The sequence below is a fragment of the Ambystoma mexicanum genome, chromosome 11, assembly GCF_040938575.1.
Source record: "Ambystoma mexicanum isolate Mex_15411 chromosome 11, UKY_AmexF1_1, whole genome shotgun sequence".
Taxonomy (NCBI): Eukaryota; Metazoa; Chordata; class Amphibia; order Caudata; family Ambystomatidae; genus Ambystoma; species Ambystoma mexicanum.
In genome coordinates, this window is record NC_090934.1 from 821,515,348 (window position 1) to 821,535,304 (window position 19,957).

At 46.4% G+C, this 19,957-nt stretch overlaps 15 non-coding genes across 15 annotated transcripts; all 15 read right to left on the reverse strand.

Moving 5' to 3' along the window:
- Positions 1-802: 802 nt before the first annotated feature.
- Positions 803-874, reverse strand: TRNAW-CCA (transfer RNA tryptophan (anticodon CCA)). The gene has a single exon. It is a non-coding gene; the product is annotated as a tRNA-Trp (tRNA).
- A 313-nt stretch (positions 875-1,187) lies between these two features.
- On the reverse strand, positions 1,188-1,261 carry TRNAN-GUU (transfer RNA asparagine (anticodon GUU)). Its single transcript has one exon. It is a non-coding gene; the product is annotated as a tRNA-Asn (tRNA).
- Positions 1,262-3,051: 1,790 nt separating this feature from the next.
- Positions 3,052-3,123, reverse strand: TRNAW-CCA (transfer RNA tryptophan (anticodon CCA)). The gene has a single exon. It is a non-coding gene; the product is annotated as a tRNA-Trp (tRNA).
- A 2,142-nt stretch (positions 3,124-5,265) lies between these two features.
- TRNAW-CCA (transfer RNA tryptophan (anticodon CCA)) lies at positions 5,266-5,337 on the reverse strand. The gene has a single exon. It is a non-coding gene; the product is annotated as a tRNA-Trp (tRNA).
- Positions 5,338-7,514: 2,177 nt separating this feature from the next.
- Positions 7,515-7,586, reverse strand: TRNAW-CCA (transfer RNA tryptophan (anticodon CCA)). Its single transcript has one exon. It is a non-coding gene; the product is annotated as a tRNA-Trp (tRNA).
- A 305-nt stretch (positions 7,587-7,891) lies between these two features.
- Positions 7,892-7,965, reverse strand: TRNAN-GUU (transfer RNA asparagine (anticodon GUU)). The gene has a single exon. It is a non-coding gene; the product is annotated as a tRNA-Asn (tRNA).
- A 1,791-nt stretch (positions 7,966-9,756) lies between these two features.
- On the reverse strand, positions 9,757-9,828 carry TRNAW-CCA (transfer RNA tryptophan (anticodon CCA)). The gene has a single exon. It is a non-coding gene; the product is annotated as a tRNA-Trp (tRNA).
- A 313-nt stretch (positions 9,829-10,141) lies between these two features.
- TRNAN-GUU (transfer RNA asparagine (anticodon GUU)) lies at positions 10,142-10,215 on the reverse strand. The gene has a single exon. It is a non-coding gene; the product is annotated as a tRNA-Asn (tRNA).
- Positions 10,216-12,005: 1,790 nt separating this feature from the next.
- Positions 12,006-12,077, reverse strand: TRNAW-CCA (transfer RNA tryptophan (anticodon CCA)). Its single transcript has one exon. It is a non-coding gene; the product is annotated as a tRNA-Trp (tRNA).
- A 313-nt stretch (positions 12,078-12,390) lies between these two features.
- Positions 12,391-12,464, reverse strand: TRNAN-GUU (transfer RNA asparagine (anticodon GUU)). Its single transcript has one exon. It is a non-coding gene; the product is annotated as a tRNA-Asn (tRNA).
- A 1,790-nt stretch (positions 12,465-14,254) lies between these two features.
- TRNAW-CCA (transfer RNA tryptophan (anticodon CCA)) lies at positions 14,255-14,326 on the reverse strand. The gene has a single exon. It is a non-coding gene; the product is annotated as a tRNA-Trp (tRNA).
- A 313-nt stretch (positions 14,327-14,639) lies between these two features.
- On the reverse strand, positions 14,640-14,713 carry TRNAN-GUU (transfer RNA asparagine (anticodon GUU)). The gene has a single exon. It is a non-coding gene; the product is annotated as a tRNA-Asn (tRNA).
- Positions 14,714-16,503: 1,790 nt separating this feature from the next.
- Positions 16,504-16,575, reverse strand: TRNAW-CCA (transfer RNA tryptophan (anticodon CCA)). The gene has a single exon. It is a non-coding gene; the product is annotated as a tRNA-Trp (tRNA).
- Positions 16,576-18,752: 2,177 nt separating this feature from the next.
- On the reverse strand, positions 18,753-18,824 carry TRNAW-CCA (transfer RNA tryptophan (anticodon CCA)). Its single transcript has one exon. It is a non-coding gene; the product is annotated as a tRNA-Trp (tRNA).
- Positions 18,825-19,129: 305 nt separating this feature from the next.
- TRNAN-GUU (transfer RNA asparagine (anticodon GUU)) lies at positions 19,130-19,203 on the reverse strand. The gene has a single exon. It is a non-coding gene; the product is annotated as a tRNA-Asn (tRNA).
- Positions 19,204-19,957: the final 754 nt, after the last annotated feature.

The following is a 19,957-nucleotide window of genomic DNA, read 5'->3' on the forward strand; positions in this document are numbered from 1 at the left end:
ACAACTCTGAGTGCCTCCTCAAATTCTAAGAAATGCGAACTGGGGTCCTACGCCTTTTATTGCCAGTGGATCTTTGTGTTTCAGACAAATGTGCACGCCTCCCAGAGCCCCTTGCAATGCACTTAGGGAAAGGGGGGAAGGTGCTGTGAAGCCCTCTCGCTGACAATGTCTCTCTTGTCTATAATGTAACTATGAGAGAGAGAGAAATAGGCAATGCAAGAGTGAAAAAGTAAAATGGAAATGTGTCTACTGAGACCAGTATAAGGGGAAATTCTCACAATCCAGGACCGACAGTTGATTGGGAGGGCGCTTACAGGTTTCCGACACCAGACCGGTACCTGAACTCACAAACCCAAACTGCAAAGTGATGCCCATTGCCACTAGACTGCCGACCCCCTTTCGGGGCCCCAACATATATCCTTTAGTCACACCTAGAGTTCCCAGGACAGTGCAGCATTCAGCGATTACACGAAAATTTTGACAGCGCTAGGAGGCCATGCAAATGGCAGAGGTATGTTTTACAAAGCCCACGTAGCGTGCACAAAACAGCACATCAGTCAGGCCCACTTGAAGAGATGGTAAAGAGGAAATACTTCTGCTGCATCCAGTAAAACATAGAGATTGGCCTGCTTTAAAGGTTGACCATGTCCTTCATGGGTGTCTGTCAATATGATACTTCCCTGCTGCAAAGCTTACATTCGAAACGCCAGAACAACTAGGCCCAGAGCACAAAGATGCAGTCAGGTTGAAATAACGAGATACTGAAGAGCAATTTTGTATTTCAGAGTGGGAAAAGGAAGTATGACCCCGACGTGATTTGAACACACAACCTTCTGATCTGGAGTCAGACGCGCTACCATTGCGCCACGAGGTCCTTGTGGCAATCCACCTGGTGTGTCTGATGACAGAATAAAGGTAGGAGACGTACATGCACCTGCAGAGCCTCATTGCTTCTTTAGGTAGACTGGCTAGGATAGCTTCCTTCTGTGCATCAGTACACGCTGCAGCCAAACCCTTCCCATGAAGTCTTGATGTTTATGAATTGAATGGCAAGTTTTGAAAAACTAAAGCAAGCGAGAAGAATTGCTTGCAGTTTATTGGATTTTTTGGACGTCAGCAGACGAGACCTGCGAGAGGTAAACAGAAGTCCATAGTTGGTCACGCTGAATTTTTGAGCCAAAATGCACCGGCCCTGGGTGGGCTTGAACCACCAACCTTTCGGTTAACAGCCGAACGCGCTAACCGATTGCGCCACAGAGACTCATGCAGCTCTTATACAGGGGCCTGATTGGTGTGCTGTTTGCTTATGCTTCCCAGGCAACCTGAAAATATTTCTAAAATAGCTCTTTTTCCCACAGCAAATCAGGGTATCAAGCACTTCCCTACCTCCCCTAATCCACAAACACAGGGGATTTAGTAGAGGACAGAGCCCATCAACAGTGCACCAAATGCCCTCTGTGTAGGCATAACTTGCTATGAGGTGAAAGCCACAGTTGCGCACTTGTGTTAAAAGGGGACAGTAGGCTGAACCCAGAGAACACGGGAGAAATGACTCAGGTTTACTGAGTGGAACACTCTGTGTCTTTGTGCCAAAAACAGCAGCGTCTTTTCGGTTAACAGCCGAACGCGCTAACCAATTGCACCACAGAGACTCACTGGCATGTGTGTTCTGCCTTTGGCCTGATTGCATTGCTATTTTTTTCTGATTGGCAGAAAACCTGAACTTTTTTCTGAAAAAGGCATGCCTCTCTTAGCACTGCAGTGCATTAGAGTGCTCCCTTGCTTCCCTGAATCCCCAAATACACAACCACCCTGGGCACAATAGAAGACACATTCCAGCAGATTTAGCAAGATTGCACCAAGGATTCTATATGTAGGTACCTTGCTGAGAAGCAAGACCTGCAGTTGCATTCTTCTGTTAAAAGAGGGCAGCAGAGTGCACCAAGAGAACTTGGGGGAAGTAGCTTATGTTAACTATTTGCCATGCTCTTTATAGATCCCTCTGTTTGACTGGGTGAATTCTAATTTCTGGGGTAGAGTAAGCAATTTTTGGATCTAGATGCTGTGCGCAACAGGAATGCTATATACTGCACTGTACTGCTACTGAAAAGTTACCAATTTTACAGGATGTTCAGGTAAGCTTTGTTTCAGAAAACAACTTGCTAGAGGCACTAAGACAGATTACTGGGACAAAGGAAGAGGGTTTGGGGATTAGCACATCTCATATGAAAGATACAGTCACGCCCGAGACAACTCTGAGTGCCTCCTCAAATTCTAAGAAATGCGAACTGGGGTCCTACGCCTTTTATTGCCAGTGGATCTTTGTGTTTCAGACAAATGTGCACGCCTCCCAGAGCCCCTTGCAATGCACTTAGGGAAAGGGGGGAAGGTGCTGTGAAGCCCTCTCGCTGACAATGTCTCTCTTGTCTATAATGTAACTATGAGAGAGAGAGAAATAGGCAATGCGAGAGTGAAAAAGTAAAATGGAAATGTGTCTACTGAGACCAGTATAAGGGGAAATTCTCACAATCCAGGACCGACAGTTGATTGGGAGGGCGCTTACAGGTTTCCGACACCAGACCGGTACCTGAACTCACAAACCCAAACTGCAAAGTGATGCCCATTGCCACTAGACTGCCGACCCCCTTTCGGGGCCCCAACATATATCCTTTAGTCACACCTAGAGTTCCCAGGACAGTGCAGCATTCAGCGATTACACGAAAATTTTGACAGCGCTAGGAGGCCATGCAAATGGCAGAGGTATGTTTTACAAAGCCCACGTAGCGTGCACAAAACAGCACATCAGTCAGGCCCACTTGAAGAGATGGTAAAGAGGAAATACTTCTGCTGCATCCAGTAAAACATAGAGATTGGCCTGCTTTAAAGGTTGACCATGTCCTTCATGGGTGTCTGTCAATATGATACTTCCCTGCTGCAAAGCTTACATTCGAAACGCCAGAACAACTAGGCCCAGAGCACAAAGATGCAGTCAGGTTGAAATAACGAGATACTGAAGAGCAATTTTGTATTTCAGAGAGGGAAAAGGAAGTATGACCCCGACGTGATTTGAACACACAACCTTCTGATCTGGAGTCAGACGCGCTACCATTGCGCCACGAGGTCCTTGTGGCAATCCACCTGGTGTGTCTGATGACAGAATAAAGGTAGGAGACGTACATGCACCTGCAGAGCCTCATTGCTTCTTTAGGTAGACTGGCTAGGATAGCTTCCTTCTGTGCATCAGTACACGCTGCAGCCAAACCCTTCCCATGAAGTCTTGATGTTTATGAATTGAATGGCAAGTTTTGAAAAACTAAAGCAAGCGAGAAGAATTGCTTGCAGTTTATTGGATTTTTTGGACGTCAGCAGACGAGACCTGCGAGAGGTAAACAGAAGTTCATAGTTGGTCATGCTGAATTTTTGAGCCAAAATGCACCGTCCCTGCCGAACGCGCTAACCGATTGCGCCACAGAGACTCATGCAGTTCTTACACAGGGGCCTGATTGGTGTGCTGTTTGCTTATGCTTCCCAGGCAACCTGAAAATATTTCTAAAATAGCTCTATTTCCCACAGCAAATCAGGGTATCAAGCACTTCCCTACCTCCCCTAATCCACAAACACAGGGGATTTAGTAGAGGACAGAGCCCATCAACAGTGCACCAAATGTCCTCTGTGTAGGCATAACTTGCTATGAGGAGAAAGCCACAGTTGCGCACTTGTGTTAAAAGGGGACAGTAGGCTGAACCCAGAGAACACGGGAGAAATGACTCAGGTTTACTGAGTGGAACACTCTGTGTCTTTGTGCCAAAAACAGCAGCGTCTTTTCGGTTAACAGCCGAACGCGCTAACCAATTGTGCCACAGAGACTCACTGGCATGTGTGTTCTGCCTTTGGCCTGATTGCATTGCTATTTTTTTCTGATTGGCAGAAAACCTGAACTTTTTCTGAAAAAGGCATGCCTCTCTTAGCACTGCAGTGCATTAGACTGCTCCCTTGCTTCCCTGAGTCCCCAAATACACAACCACCTTGGGCACAATAGAAGACACATTCCAGCAGATTTAGCAAGAGTGCACCAAGGTTTCTATATGTAGGTACCTTGCTGAGAAGCAAGACCTGCAGTTGCATTCTTCTGTTAAAAGAGGGCAGCAGAGTGCACCAAGAGAACTTGGGGGAAGTAGCTTATGTTAACTACTTGCCATGATCTTTATAGATCCCTCTGTTTGACTGGGTGAATTCTAATTTCTGGGGTAGAGTAAGCAATTTTTGGATCTAGATGCTGTGCGCAACAGGAATGCTATATACTGCACTGTACTGCTACTGAAAAGTTACCAATTTTACAGGATGTTCAGGTAAGCTTTGTTTCAGAAAACAACTTGCTAGAGGCCCTAGGACAGATTACTGGGACAAAGGAAGAGGGTTTGGGGATTAGCACATCTCCTATGAAAGGTACAGTCACGCCCGAGACAACTCTGAGTGCCTCCTCAAATTCTAAGAAATGCGAACTGGGGTCCTACGCCTTTTATTGCCAGTGGATCTTTGTGTTTCAGACAAATGTGCACGCCTCCCAGAGCCCCATGCAATGCACTTAGGGAAATGGGGGAAGGTGCTGTGCAACCCTCTCGCTGACAATGTCTCTCTTGTCTATAATGTATCTATGAGAGAGAGAGAAATAGGCAATGCGAGAGTGAAAAAGTAAAATGGAAATGTGTCTACTGAGACCAGTATAAGGGGAAATCCTCACAATCCAGGACCGACAGTTGATTGGGAGGGCGCTTACAGTTTTCTGACACCAGACCGGTACCTGAACTCACAAACCCAAACTGCAAAGTGATGCCCATTGCCACTAGACTGCCGACCCCCTTTCGGGGCCCCAACATATATCCTTTAATCACACCTAGAGTTCCCAGGACAGTGCAGCATTCAGCGATTACACGAAAATTTTGACAGCGCTAGGAGGCCATGCAAATGGCAGAGGTATGTTTTACAAAGCCCACGTAGCGTGCACAAAACAGCACATCAGTCAGGCCCACTTGAAGAGATGGTAAAGAGGAAATACTTCTGCTGCATCCAGTAAAACATAGAGATTGGCCTGCTTTAAAGGTTGACCATGTCCTTCATGGGTGTCTGTCAATATGATACTTCCCTGCTGCAAAGCTTACATTCGAAACGCCAGAACAACTAGGCCCAGAGCACAAAGATGCAGTCAGGTTGAAATAACGAGATACTGAAGAGCAATTTTGTATTTCAGAGTGGGAAAAGGAAGTATGACCCCGACGTGATTCGAACACACAACCTTCGGATCTGGAGTCAGACGCGCTACCATTGCGCCACGAGGTCCTTGTGGCAATCCTCCTGGTGTGTCTGATGACAGAATAAAGGTAGGAGACGTACATGCACCTGCAGAGCCTCATTGCTTCTTTAGGTAGACTGGCTAGGATAGCTTCCTTCTGTGCATCAGTATACGCTGCAGCCAAACCCTTCCCATGAAGTCTTGATGTTTATGAATTGAATGGCAAGTTTTGAAAAACTAAAGCAAGCGAGAAGAATTGCTTGCAGTTTATTGGATTTTTTGGACGTCAGCAGACGAGACCTGCGAGAGGTAAACAGAAGTCCATAGTTGGTCACGCTGAATTTTTGAGCCAAAATGCACCGTCCCTGGGTGGGCTTGAACGACCAACCTTTCGGTTAACAGCCGAACGCGCTAACCGATTGCGCCACAGAGACTCATGCAGCTCTTACACAGGGGCCTGATTGGTGTGCTGTTTGCTTATGCTTCCCAGGCAACCTGAAAATATTTCTAAAATAGCTCTTTTTCCCACAGCAAATCAGGGTATCAAGCACTTCCCTACCTCCCCTAATCCACAAACACAGGGGATTTAGTAGAGGACAGAGCCCATCAACAGTGCACCAAATGCCCTCTGTGTAGGCATAACTTGCTATGAGGAGAAAGCCACAGTTGCGCACTTGTGTTAAAAGGGGACAGTAGGCTGAACCCAGAGAACACGGGAGAAATGACTCAGGTTTACTGAGTGGAACACTCTGTGTCTTTGTGCCAAAAACAGCAGCGTCTTTTCGGTTAACAGCCGAACGCGCTAACCAATTGCACCACAGAGACTCACTGGCATGTGTGTTCTGCCTTTGGCCTGATTGCATTGCTATTTTTTTCTGATTGGCAGAAAACCTGAACTTTTTTCTGAAAAAGGCATGCCTCTCTTAGCACTGCAGTGCATTAGAGTGCTCCCTTGCTTCCCTGAATCCCCAAATACACAACCACCTTGGGCACAATAGAAGACACATTCCAGCAGATTTAGCAAGATTGCACCAAGGATTCTATATGTAGGTATCTTGCTGAGAAGCAAGACCTGCAGTTGCATTCTTCTGTTAAAAGAGGGCAGCAGAGTGCACCAAGAGAACTTGGGGGAAGTAGCTTATGTTAACTACTTGCTATGCTCTTTATAGATCCCTCTGTTTGACTGGGTGAATTCTAATTTCTGGGGTAGAGTAAGCAATTTTTGGATCTAGATGCTGTGCGCAACAGGAATGCTATATACTGCACTGTACTGCTACTGAAAAGTTACCAATTTTACAGGATGTTCAGGTAAGCTTTGTTTCAGAAAACAACTTGCTAGAGGCACTAAGACAGATTACTGGGACAAAGGAAGAGGGTTTGGGGATTATCACATCTCATATGAAAGGTACAGTCACGCCCGAGACAACTCTGAGTGCCTCCTCAAATTCTAAGAAATGCGAACTGGGGTCCTACGCCTTTTATTGCCAGTGGATCTTTGTGTTTCAGACAAATGTGCACGCCTCCCAGAGCCCCTTGCAATGCACTTAGGGAAAGGGGGGAAGGTGCTGTGAAGCCCTCTCGCTGACAATGTCTCTCTTGTCTATAATGTAACTATGAGAGAGAGAGAAATAGGCAATGCAAGAGTGAAAAAGTAAAATGGAAATGTGTCTACTGAGACCAGTATAAGGGGAAATTCTCACAATCCAGGACCGACAGTTGATTGGGAGGGCGCTTACAGGTTTCCGACACCAGACCGGTACCTGAACTCACAAACCCAAACTGCAAAGTGATGCCCATTGCCACTAGACTGCCGACCCCCTTTCGGGGCCCCAACATATATCCTTTAGTCACACCTAGAGTTCCCAGGACAGTGCAGCATTCAGCGATTACACGAAAATTTTGACAGCGCTAGGAGGCCATGCAAATGGCAGAGGTATGTTTTACAAAGCCCACGTAGCGTGCACAAAACAGCACATCAGTCAGGCCCACTTGAAGAGATGGTAAAGAGGAAATACTTCTGCTGCATCCAGTAAAACATAGAGATTGGCCTGCTTTAAAGGTTGACCATGTCCTTCATGGGTGTCTGTCAATATGATACTTCCCTGCTGCAAAGCTTACATTCGAAACGCCAGAACAACTAGGCCCAGAGCACAAAGATGCAGTCAGGTTGAAATAACGAGATACTGAAGAGCAATTTTGTATTTCAGAGTGGGAAAAGGAAGTATGACCCCGACGTGATTTGAACACACAACCTTCTGAAATGGAGTCAGAAGCGCTACCATTGCGCCACGAGGTCCTTGTGGCAATCCACCTGGTGTGTCTGATGACAGAATAAAGGTAGGAGACGTACATGCACCTGCAGAGCCTCATTGCTTCTTTAGGTAGACTGGCTAGGATAGCTTCCTTCTGTGCATCAGTACACGCTGCAGCCACCATGAAGTCTTGATGTTTATGAATTGAATGGCAAGTTTTGAAAAACTAAAGCAAGCGAGAAGAATTGCTTGCAGTTTATTGGATTTTTTGGACGTCAGCAGACGAGACCTGCGAGAGGTAAACAGAAGTCCATAGTTGGTCACGCTGAATTTTTGAGCCAAAATGCACCGTCCCTGGGTGGGCTTGAACCACCAACCTTTCGGTTAACAGCCGAACGCGCTAACCGATTGCGCCACAGAGACTCATGCAGCTCTTACACAGGGGCCTGATTGGTGTGCTGTTTGCTTATGCTTCCCAGGCAACCTGAAATTATTTCTAAAATAGCTCTTTTTCCCCACAGCAAATCAGGGTATCAAGCACTTCCCTACCTCCCCTAATCCACAAACACAGGGGATTTAGTAGAGGACAGAGCCCATCAACAGTGCACCAAATGCCCTCTGTGTAGGCATAACTTGCTATGAGGAGAAAGCCACAGTTGCGCACTTGTGTTAAAAGGGGACAGTAGGCTGAACCCAGAGAACACGGGAGAAATGACTCAGGTTTACTGAGTGGAACACTCTGTGTCTTTGTGCCAAAAACAGCAGCGTCTTTTCGGTTAACAGCCGAACGCGCTAACCAATTGCACCACAGAGACTCACTGGCATGTGTGTTCTGCCTTTGGCCTGATTGCATTGCTATTTTTTTCTGATTGGCAGAAAACCTGAACTTTTTTCTGAAAAAGGCATGCCTCTCTTAGCACTGCAGTGCATTAGAGTGCTCCCTTGCTTCCCTGAATCCCCAAATACACAACCACCTTGGGCACAATAGAAGACACATTCCAGCAGATTTAGCAAGATTGCACCAAGGATTCTATATGTAGGTACCTTGCTGAGAAGCAAGACCTGCAGTTGCATTCTTCTGTTAAAAGAGGGCAGCAGAGTGCACCAAGAGAACTTGGGGGAAGTAGCTTATGTTAACTACTTGCCATGCTCTTTATAGATCCCTCTGTTTGACTGGGTGAATTCTAATTTCTGGGGTAGAGTAAGCAATTTTTGGATCTAGATGCTGTGCGCAACAGGAATGCTATATACTGCACTGTACTGCTACTGAAAAGTTACCAATTTTACAGGATGTTCAGGTAAGCTTTGTTTCAGAAAACAACTTGCTAGAGGCACTAAGACAGATTACTGGGACAAAGGAAGAGGGTTTGGGGATTATCACATCTCATATGAAAGGTACAGTCACGCCCGAGACAACTCTGAGTGCCTCCTCAAATTCTAAGAAATGCGAACTGGGGTCCTACGCCTTTTATTGCCAGTGGATCTTTGTGTTTCAGACAAATGTGCACGCCTCCCAGAGCCCCTTGCAATGCACTTAGGGAAAGGGGGGAAGGTGCTGTGAAGCCCTCTCGCTGACAATGTCTCTCTTGTCTATAATGTAACTATGAGAGAGAGTGAAATAGGCAATGCAAGAGTGAAAAAGTAAAATGGAAATGTGTCTACTGAGACCAGTATAAGGGGAAATTCTCACAATCCAGGACCGACAGTTGATTGGGAGGGCGCTTACAGGTTTCCGACACCAGACCGGTACCTGAACTCACAAACCCAAACTGCAAAGTGATGCCCATTGCCACTAGACTGCCGACCCCCTTTCGGGGCCCCAACATATATCCTTTAGTCACACCTAGAGTTCCCAGGACAGTGCAGCATTCAGCGATTACACGAAAATTTTGACAGCGCTAGGAGGCCATGCAAATGGCAGAGGTATGTTTTACAAAGCCCACGTAGCGTGCACAAAACAGCACATCAGTCAGGCCCACTTGAAGAGATGGTAAAGAGGAAATACTTCTGCTGCATCCAGTAAAACATAGAGATTGGCCTGCTTTAAAGGTTGACCATGTCCTTCATGGGTGTCTGTCAATATGATACTTCCCTGCTGCAAAGCTTACATTCGAAACGCCAGAACAACTAGGCCCAGAGCACAAAGATGCAGTCAGGTTGAAATAACGAGATACTGAAGAGCAATTTTGTATTTCAGAGTGGGAAAAGGAAGTATGACCCCGACGTGATTTGAACACACAACCTTCTGATCTGGAGTCAGACGCGCTACCATTGCGCCACGAGGTCCTTGTGGCAATCCACCTGGTGTGTCTGATGACAGAATAAAGGTAGGAGACGTACATGCACCTGCAGAGCCTCATTGCTTCTTTAGGTAGACTGGCTAGGATAGCTTCCTTCTGTGCATCAGTACACGCTGCAGCCAAACCCTTCCCATGAAGTCTTGATGTTTATGAATTGAATGGCAAGTTTTGAAAAACTAAAGCAAGCGAGAAGAATTGCTTGCAGTTTATTGGATTTTTTGGACGTCAGCAGACGAGACCTGCGAGAGGTAAACAGAAGTCCATAGTTGGTCACGCTGAATTTTTGAGCCAAAATGCACCGTCCCTGGGTGGGCTTGAACCACCAACCTTTCGGTTAACAGCCGAACGCGCTAACCGATTGCGCCACAGAGACTCATGCAGTTCTTACACAGGGGCCTGATTGGTGTGCTGTTTGCTTATGCTTCCCAGGCAACCTGAAAATATTTCTAAAATAGCTCTATTTCCCACAGCAAATCAGGGTATCAAGCACTTCCCTACCTCCCCTAATCCACAAACACAGGGGATTTAGTAGAGGACAGAGCCCATCAACAGTGCACCAAATGTCCTCTGTGTAGGCATAACTTGCTATGAGGAGAAAGCCACAGTTGCGCACTTGTGTTAAAAGGGGACAGTAGGCTGAACCCAGAGAACACGGGAGAAATGACTCAGGTTTACTGAGTGGAACACTCTGTGTCTTTGTGCCAAAAACAGCAGCGTCTTTTCGGTTAACAGCCGAACGCGCTAACCAATTGTGCCACAGAGACTCACTGGCATGTGTGTTCTGCCTTTGGCCTGATTGCATTGCTATTTTTTTCTGATTGGCAGAAAACCTGAACTTTTTTCTGAAAAAGGCATGCCTCTCTTAGCACTGCAGTGCATTAGACTGCTCCCTTGCTTCCCTGAGTCCCCAAATACACAACCACCTTGGGCACAATAGAAGACACATTCCAGCAGATTTAGCAAGAGTGCACCAAGGTTTCTATATGTAGGTACCTTGCTGAGAAGCAAGACCTGCAGTTGCATTCTTCTGTTAAAAGAGGGCAGCAGAGTGCACCAAGAGAACTTGGGGGAAGTAGCTTATGTTAACTACTTGCCATGATCTTTATAGATCCCTCTGTTTGACTGGGTGAATTCTAATTTCTGGGGTAGAGTAAGCAATTTTTGGATCTAGATGCTGTGCGCAACAGGAATGCTATATACTGCACTGTACTGCTACTGAAAAGTTACCAATTTTACAGGATGTTCAGGTAAGCTTTGTTTCAGAAAACAACTTGCTAGAGGCCCTAGGACAGATTACTGGGACAAAGGAAGAGGGTTTGGGGATTAGCACATCTCCTATGAAAGGTACAGTCACGCCCGAGACAACTCTGAGTGCCTCCTCAAATTCTAAGAAATGCGAACTGGGGTCCTACGCCTTTTATTGCCAGTGGATCTTTGTGTTTCAGACAAATGTGCACGCCTCCCAGAGCCCCATGCAATGCACTTAGGGAAATGGGGGAAGGTGCTGTGCAACCCTCTCGCTGACAATGTCTCTCTTGTCTATAATGTATCTATGAGAGAGAGAGAAATAGGCAATGCGAGAGTGAAAAAGTAAAATGGAAATGTGTCTACTGAGACCAGTATAAGGGGAAATCCTCACAATCCAGGACCGACAGTTGATTGGGAGGGCGCTTACAGTTTTCTGACACCAGACCGGTACCTGAACTCACAAACCCAAACTGCAAAGTGATGCCCATTGCCACTAGACTGCCGACCCCCTTTCGGGGCCCCAACATATATCCTTTAATCACACCTAGAGTTCCCAGGACAGTGCAGCATTCAGCGATTACACGAAAATTTTGACAGCGCTAGGAGGCCATGCAAATGGCAGAGGTATGTTTTACAAAGCCCACGTAGCGTGCACAAAACAGCACATCAGTCAGGCCCACTTGAAGAGATGGTAAAGAGGAAATACTTCTGCTGCATCCAGTAAAACATAGAGATTGGCCTGCTTTAAAGGTTGACCATGTCCTTCATGGGTGTCTGTCAATATGATACTTCCCTGCTGCAAAGCTTACATTCGAAACGCCAGAACAACTAGGCCCAGAGCACAAAGATGCAGTCAGGTTGAAATAACGAGATACTGAAGAGCAATTTTGTATTTCAGAGTGGGAAAAGGAAGTATGACCCCGACGTGATTCGAACACACAACCTTCGGATCTGGAGTCAGACGCGCTACCATTGCGCCACGAGGTCCTTGTGGCAATCCACCTGGTGTGTCTGATGACAGAATAAAGGTAGGAGACGTACATGCACCTGCAGAGCCTCATTGCTTCTTTAGGTAGACTGGCTAGGATAGCTTCCTTCTGTGCATCAGTACACGCTGCAGCCAAACCCTTCCCATGAAGTCTTGATGTTTATGAATTGAATGGCAAGTTTTGAAAAACTAAAGCAAGCGAGAAGAATTGCTTGCAGTTTATTGGATTTTTTGGACGTCAGCAGACGAGACCTGCGAGAGGTAAACATAAGTCCATAGTTGGTCACGCTGAATTTTTGAGCCAAAATGCACCGTCCCTGGGTGGGCTTGAACCACCAACCTTTCGGTTAACAGCCGAACGCACTAACCGATTGCGCCACAGAGACTCATGCAGCTCTTACACAGGGGCCTGATTGGTGTGCTGTTTGCTTATGCTTCCCAGGCAACCTGAAAATATTTCTAAAATAGCTCTTTTTCCCACAGCAAATCAGGGTATCAAGCACTTCCCTACCTCCCCTAATCCACAAACACAGGGGATTTAGTAGAGGACAGAGCCCATCAACAGTGCACCAAATGCCCTCTGTGTAGGCATAACTTGCTATGAGGAGAAAGCCACAGTTGCGCACTTGTGTTAAAAGGGGACAGTAGGCTGAACCCAGAGAACACGGGAGAAATGACTCAGGTTTACTGAGTGGAACACTCTGTGTCTTTGTGCCAAAAACAGCAGCGTCTTTTCGGTTAACAGCCGAACGCGCTAACCAATTGCACCACAGAGACTCACTGGCATGTGTGTTCTGCCTTTGGCCTGATTGCATTGCTATTTTTTTCTGATTGGCAGAAAACCTGAACTTTTTTCTGAAAAAGGCATGCCTCTCTTAGCACTGCAGTGCATTAGAGTGCTCCCTTGCTTCCCTGAATCCCCAAATACACAACCACCTTGGGCACAATAGAAGACACATTCCAGCAGATTTAGCAAGATTGCACCAAGGATTCTATATGTAGGTACCTTGCTGAGAAGCAAGACCTGCAGTTGCATTCTTCTGTTAAAAGAGGGCAGCAGAGTGCACCAAGAGAACTTGGGGGAAGTAGCTTATGTTAACTACTTGCTATGCTCTTTATAGATCCCTCTGTTTGACTGGGTGAATTCTAATTTCTGGGGTAGAGTAAGCAATTTTTGGATCTAGATGCTGTGCGCAACAGGAATGCTATATACTGCAATGTACTGCTACTGAAAAGTTACCAATTTTACAGGATGTTCAGGTAAGCTTTGTTTCAGAAAACAACTTGCTAGAGGCACTAAGACAGATTACTGGGACAAAGGAAGAGGGTTTGGGGATTATCACATCTCATATGAAAGGTACAGTCACGCCCGAGACAACTCTGAGTGCCTCCTCAAATTCTAAGAAATGCGAACTGGGGTCCTACGCCTTTTATTGCCAGTGGATCTTTGTGTTTCAGACAAATGTGCACGCCTCCCAGAGCCCCTTGCAATGCACTTAGGGAAAGGGGGGAAGGTGCTGTGAAGCCCTCTCGCTGACAATGTCTCTCTTGTCTATAATGTAACTATGAGAGAGAGAGAAATAGGCAATGCAAGAGTGAAAAAGTAAAATGGAAATGTGTCTACTGAGACCAGTATAAGGGGAAATTCTCACAATCCAGGACCGACAGTTGATTGGGAGGGCGCTTACAGGTTTCCGACACCAGACCGGTACCTGAACTCACAAACCCAAACTGCAAAGTGATGCCCATTGCCACTAGACTGCCGACCCCCTTTCGGGGCCCCAACATAGATCCTTTAGTCACACCTAGAGTTCCCAGGACAGTGCAGCATTCAGCGATTACACGAAAATTTTGACAGCGCTAGGAGGCCATGCAAATGGCAGAGGTATGTTTTACAAAGCCCACGTAGCGTGCACAAAACAGCACATCAGTCAGGCCCACTTGAAGAGATGGTAAAGAGGAAATACTTCTGCTGCATCCAGTAAAACATAGAGATTGGCCTGCTTTAAAGGTTGACCATGTCCTTCATGGGTGTCTGTCAATATGATACTTCCCTGCTGCAAAGCTTACATTCGAAACGCCAGAACAACTAGGCCCAGAGCACAAAGATGCAGTCAGGTTGAAATAACGAGATACTGAAGAGCAATTTTGTATTTCAGAGTGGGAAAAGGAAGTATGACCCCGACGTGATTTGAACACACAACCTTCTGATCTGGAGTCAGATGCGCTACCATTGCGCCACGAGGTCCTTGTGGCAATCCACCTGGTGTGTCTGATGACAGAATAAAGGTAGGAGACGTACATGCACCTGCAGAGCCTCATTGCTTCTTTAGGTAGACTGGCTAGGATAGCTTCCTTCTGTGCATCAGTACACGCTGCAGCCAAACCCTTCCCATGAAGTCTTGATGTTTATGAATTGAATGGCAAGTTTTGAAAAACTAAAGCAAGCGAGAAGAATTGCTTGCAGTTTATTGGATTTTTTGGACGTCAGCAGACGAGACCTGCGAGAGGTAAACAGAAGTCCATAGTTGGTCACGCTGAATTTTTGAGCCAAAATGCACCGTCCCTGGGTGGGCTTGAACCACCAACCTTTCGGTTAACAGCCGAACGCGCTAACCGATTGCGCCACAGAGACTCATGCAGCTCTTACACAGGGGCCTGATTGGTGTGCTGTTTGCTTATGCTTCCCAGGCAACCTGAAAATATTTCTAAAATAGCTCTTTTTCCCACAGCAAATCAGGGTATCAAGCACTTCCCTACCTCCCCTAATCCACAAACACAGGGGATTTAGTAGAGGACAGAGCCCATCAACAGTGCACCAAATGCCCTCTGTGTAGGCATAACTTGCTATGAGGAGAAAGCCACAGTTGCGCACTTGTGTTAAAAGGGGACAGTAGGCTGAACCCAGAGAACACGGGAGAAATGACTCAGGTTTACTGAGTGGAACACTCTGTGTCTTTGTGCCAAAAACAGCAGCGTCTTTTCGGTTAACAGCCGAACGCGCTAACCAATTGCACCACAGAGACTCACTGGCATGTGTGTTCTGCCTTTGGCCTGATTGCATTGCTATTTTTTTCTGATTGGCAGAAAACCTGAACTTTTTTCTGAAAAAGGCATGCCTCTCTTAGCACTGCAGTGCATTAGAGTGCTCCCTTGCTTCCCTGAATCCCCAAATACACAACCACCCTGGGCACAATAGAAGACACATTCCAGCAGATTTAGCAAGATTGCACCAAGGATTCTATATGTAGGTACCTTGCTGAGAAGCAAGACCTGCAGTTGCATTCTTCTGTTAAAAGAGGGCAGCAGAGTGCACCAAGAGAACTTGGGGGAAGTAGCTTATGTTAACTATTTGCCATGCTCTTTATAGATCCCTCTGTTTGACTGGGTGAATTCTAATTTCTGGGGTAGAGTAAGCAATTTTTGGATCTAGATGCTGTGCGCAACAGGAATGCTATATACTGCACTGTACTGCTACTGAAAAGTTACCAATTTTACAGGATGTTCAGGTAAGCTTTGTTTCAGAAAACAACTTGCTAGAGGCACTAAGACAGATTACTGGGACAAAGGAAGAGGGTTTGGGGATTAGCACATCTCATATGAAAGATACAGTCACGCCTGAGACAACTCTGAGTGCCTCCTCAAATTCTAAGAAATGCGAACTGGGGTCCTACGCCTTTTATTGCCAGTGGATCTTTGTGTTTCAGACAAATGTGCACGCCTCCCAGAGCCCCTTGCAATGCACTTAGGGAAAGGGGGGAAGGTGCTGTGAAGCCCTCTCGCTGACAATGTCTCTCTTGTCTATAATGTAACTATGAGAGAGAGAGAAATAGGCAATGCGAGAGTGAAAAAGTAAAATGGAAATGTGTCTACTGAGACCAGTATAAGGGGAAATTCTCACAATCCAGGACCGACAGTTGATTGGGAGGGCGCTTACAGGTTTCCGACACCAGACCGGTACCTGAACTCACAAACCCAAACTGCAAAGTGATGCCCATTGCCACTAGACTGCCGACCCCCTTTCGGGGCCCCAACATATATCCTTTAGTCACACCTAGAGTTCCCAGGACAGTGCAGCATTCAGCGATTACACGAAAATTTTGACAGCGCTAGGAGGCCATGCAAATGGCAGAGGTATGTTTTACAAAGCCCACGTAGCGTGCACAAAACAGCACATCAGTCAGGCCCACTTGAAGAGATGGTAAAGAGGAAATACTTCTGCTGCATCCAGTAAAACATAGAGATTGGCCTGCTTTAAAGGTTGACCATGTCCTTCATGGGTGTCTGTCAATATGATACTTCCCTGCTGCAAAGCTTACATTCGAAACGCCAGAACAACTAGGCCCAGAGCACAAAGATGCAGTCAGGTTGAAATAACGAGATACTGAAGAGCAATTTTGTATTTCAGAGTGGGAAAAGGAAGTATGACCCCGACGTGATTCGAACACACAACCTTCGGATCTGGAGTCAGACGCGCTACCATTGCGCCACGAGGTCCTTGTGGCAATCCTCCTGGTGTGTCTGATGACAGAATAAAGGTAGGAGACGTACATGCACCTGCAGAGCCTCATTGCTTCTTTAGGTAGACTGGCTAGGATAGCTTCCTTCTGTGCATCAGTATACGCTGCAGCCAAACCCTTCCCATGAAGTCTTGATGTTTATGAATTGAATGGCAAGTTTTGAAAAACTAAAGCAAGCGAGAAGAATTGCTTGCAGTTTATTGGATTTTTTGGACGTCAGCAGACGAGACCTGCGAGAGGTAAACAGAAGTCCATAGTTGGTCACGCTGAATTTTTGAGCCAAAATGCACCGTCCCTGGGTGGGCTTGAACGACCAACCTTTCGGTTAACAGCCGAACGCGCTAACCGATTGCGCCACAGAGACTCATGCAGCTCTTACACAGGGGCCTGATTGGTGTGCTGTTTGCTTATGCTTCCCAGGCAACCTGAAAATATTTCTAAAATAGCTCTTTTTCCCACAGCAAATCAGGGTATCAAGCACTTCCCTACCTCCCCTAATCCACAAACACAGGGGATTTAGTAGAGGACAGAGCCCATCAACAGTGCACCAAATGCCCTCTGTGTAGGCATAACTTGCTATGAGGAGAAAGCCACAGTTGCGCACTTGTGTTAAAAGGGGACAGTAGGCTGAACCCAGAGAACACGGGAGAAATGACTCAGGTTTACTGAGTGGAACACTCTGTGTCTTTGTGCCAAAAACAGCAGCGTCTTTTCGGTTAACAGCCGAACGCGCTAACCAATTGCACCACAGAGACTCACTGGCATGTGTGTTCTGCCTTTGGCCTGATTGCATTGCTATTTTTTTCTGATTGGCAGAAAACCTGAACTTTTTTCTGAAAAAGGCATGCCTCTCTTAGCACTGCAGTGCATTAGAGTGCTCCCTTGCTTCCCTGAATCCCCAAATACACAACCACCTTGGGCACAATAGAAGACACATTCCAGCAGATTTAGCAAGATTGCACCAAGGATTCTATATGTAGGTATCTTGCTGAGAAGCAAGACCTGCAGTTGCATTCTTCTGTTAAAAGAGGGCAGCAGAGTGCACCAAGAGAACTTGGGGGAAGTAGCTTATGTTAACTACTTGCTATGCTCTTTATAGATCCCTCTGTTTGACTGGGTGAATTCTAATTTCTGGGGTAGAGTAAGCAATTTTTGGATCTAGATGCTGTGCGCAACAGGAATGCTATATACTGCACTGTACTGCTACTGAAAAGTTACCAATTTTACAGGATGTTCAGGTAAGCTTTGTTTCAGAAAACAACTTGCTAGAGGCACTAAGACAGATTACTGGGACAAAGGAAGAGGGTTTGGGGATTATCACATCTCATATGAAAGGTACAGTCACGCCCGAGACAACTCTGAGTGCCTCCTCAAATTCTAAGAAATGCGAACTGGGGTCCTACGCCTTTTATTGCCAGTGGATCTTTGTGTTTCAGACAAATGTGCACGCCTCCCAGAGCCCCTTGCAATGCACTTAGGGAAAGGGGGGAAGGTGCTGTGAAGCCCTCTCGCTGACAATGTCTCTCTTGTCTATAATGTAACTATGAGAGAGAGAGAAATAGGCAATGCAAGAGTGAAAAAGTAAAATGGAAATGTGTCTACTGAGACCAGTATAAGGGGAAATTCTCACAATCCAGGACCGACAGTTGATTGGGAGGGCGCTTACAGGTTTCCGACACCAGACCGGTACCTGAACTCACAAACCCAAACTGCAAAGTGATGCCCATTGCCACTAGACTGCCGACCCCCTTTCGGGGCCCCAACATATATCCTTTAGTCACACCTAGAGTTCCCAGGACAGTGCAGCATTCAGCGATTACACGAAAATTTTGACAGCGCTAGGAGGCCATGCAAATGGCAGAGGTATGTTTTACAAAGCCCACGTAGCGTGCACAAAACAGCACATCAGTCAGGCCCACTTGAAGAGATGGTAAAGAGGAAATACTTCTGCTGCATCCAGTAAAACATAGAGATTGGCCTGCTTTAAAGGTTGACCATGTCCTTCATGGGTGTCTGTCAATATGATACTTCCCTGCTGCAAAGCTTACATTCGAAACGCCAGAACAACTAGGCCCAGAGCACAAAGATGCAGTCAGGTTGAAATAACGAGATACTGAAGAGCAATTTTGTATTTCAGAGTGGGAAAAGGAAGTATGACCCCGACGTGATTTGAACACACAACCTTCTGATCTGGAGTCAGAAGCGCTACCATTGCGCCACGAGGTCCTTGTGGCAATCCACCTGGTGTGTCTGATGACAGAATAAAGGTAGGAGACGTACATGCACCTGCAGAGCCTCATTGCTTCTTTAGGTAGACTGGCTAGGATAGCTTCCTTCTGTGCATCAGTACACGCTGCAGCCACCATGAAGTCTTGATGTTTATGAATTGAATGGCAAGTTTTGAAAAACTAAAGCAAGCGAGAAGAATTGCTTGCAGTTTATTGGATTTTTTGGACGTCAGCAGACGAGACCTGCGAGAGGTAAACAGAAGTCCATAGTTGGTCACGCTGAATTTTTGAGCCAAAATGCACCGTCCCTGGGTGGGCTTGAACCACCAACCTTTCGGTTAACAGCCGAACGCGCTAACCGATTGCGCCACAGAGACTCATGCAGCTCTTACACAGGGGCCTGATTGGTGTGCTGTTTGCTTATGCTTCCCAGGCAACCTGAAATTATTTCTAAAATAGCTCTTTTTCCCCACAGCAAATCAGGGTATCAAGCACTTCCCTACCTCCCCTAATCCACAAACACAGGGGATTTAGTAGAGGACAGAGCCCATCAACAGTGCACCAAATGCCCTCTGTGTAGGCATAACTTGCTATGAGGAGAAAGCCACAGTTGCGCACTTGTGTTAAAAGGGGACAGTAGGCTGAACCCAGAGAACACGGGAGAAATGACTCAGGTTTACTGAGTGGAACACTCTGTGTCTTTGTGGCAAAAACAGCAGCGTCTTTTCGGTTAACAGCCGAACGCGCTAACCAATTGCACCACAGAGACTCACTGGCATGTGTGTTCTGCCTTTGGCCTGATTGCATTGCTATTTTTTTCTGATTGGCAGAAAACCTGAACTTTTTTCTGAAAAAGGCATGCCTCTCTTAGCACTGCAGTGCATTAGAGTGCTCCCTTGCTTCCCTGAATCCCCAAATACACAACCACCTTGGGCACAATAGAAGACACATTCCAGCAGATTTAGCAAGATTGCACCAAGGATTCTATATGTAGGTACCTTGCTGAGAAGCAAGACCTGCAGTTGCATTCTTCTGTTAAAAGAGGGCAGCAGAGTGCACCAAGAGAACTTGGGGGAAGTAGCTTATGTTAACTACTTGCCATGCTCTTTATAGATCCCTCTGTTTGACTGG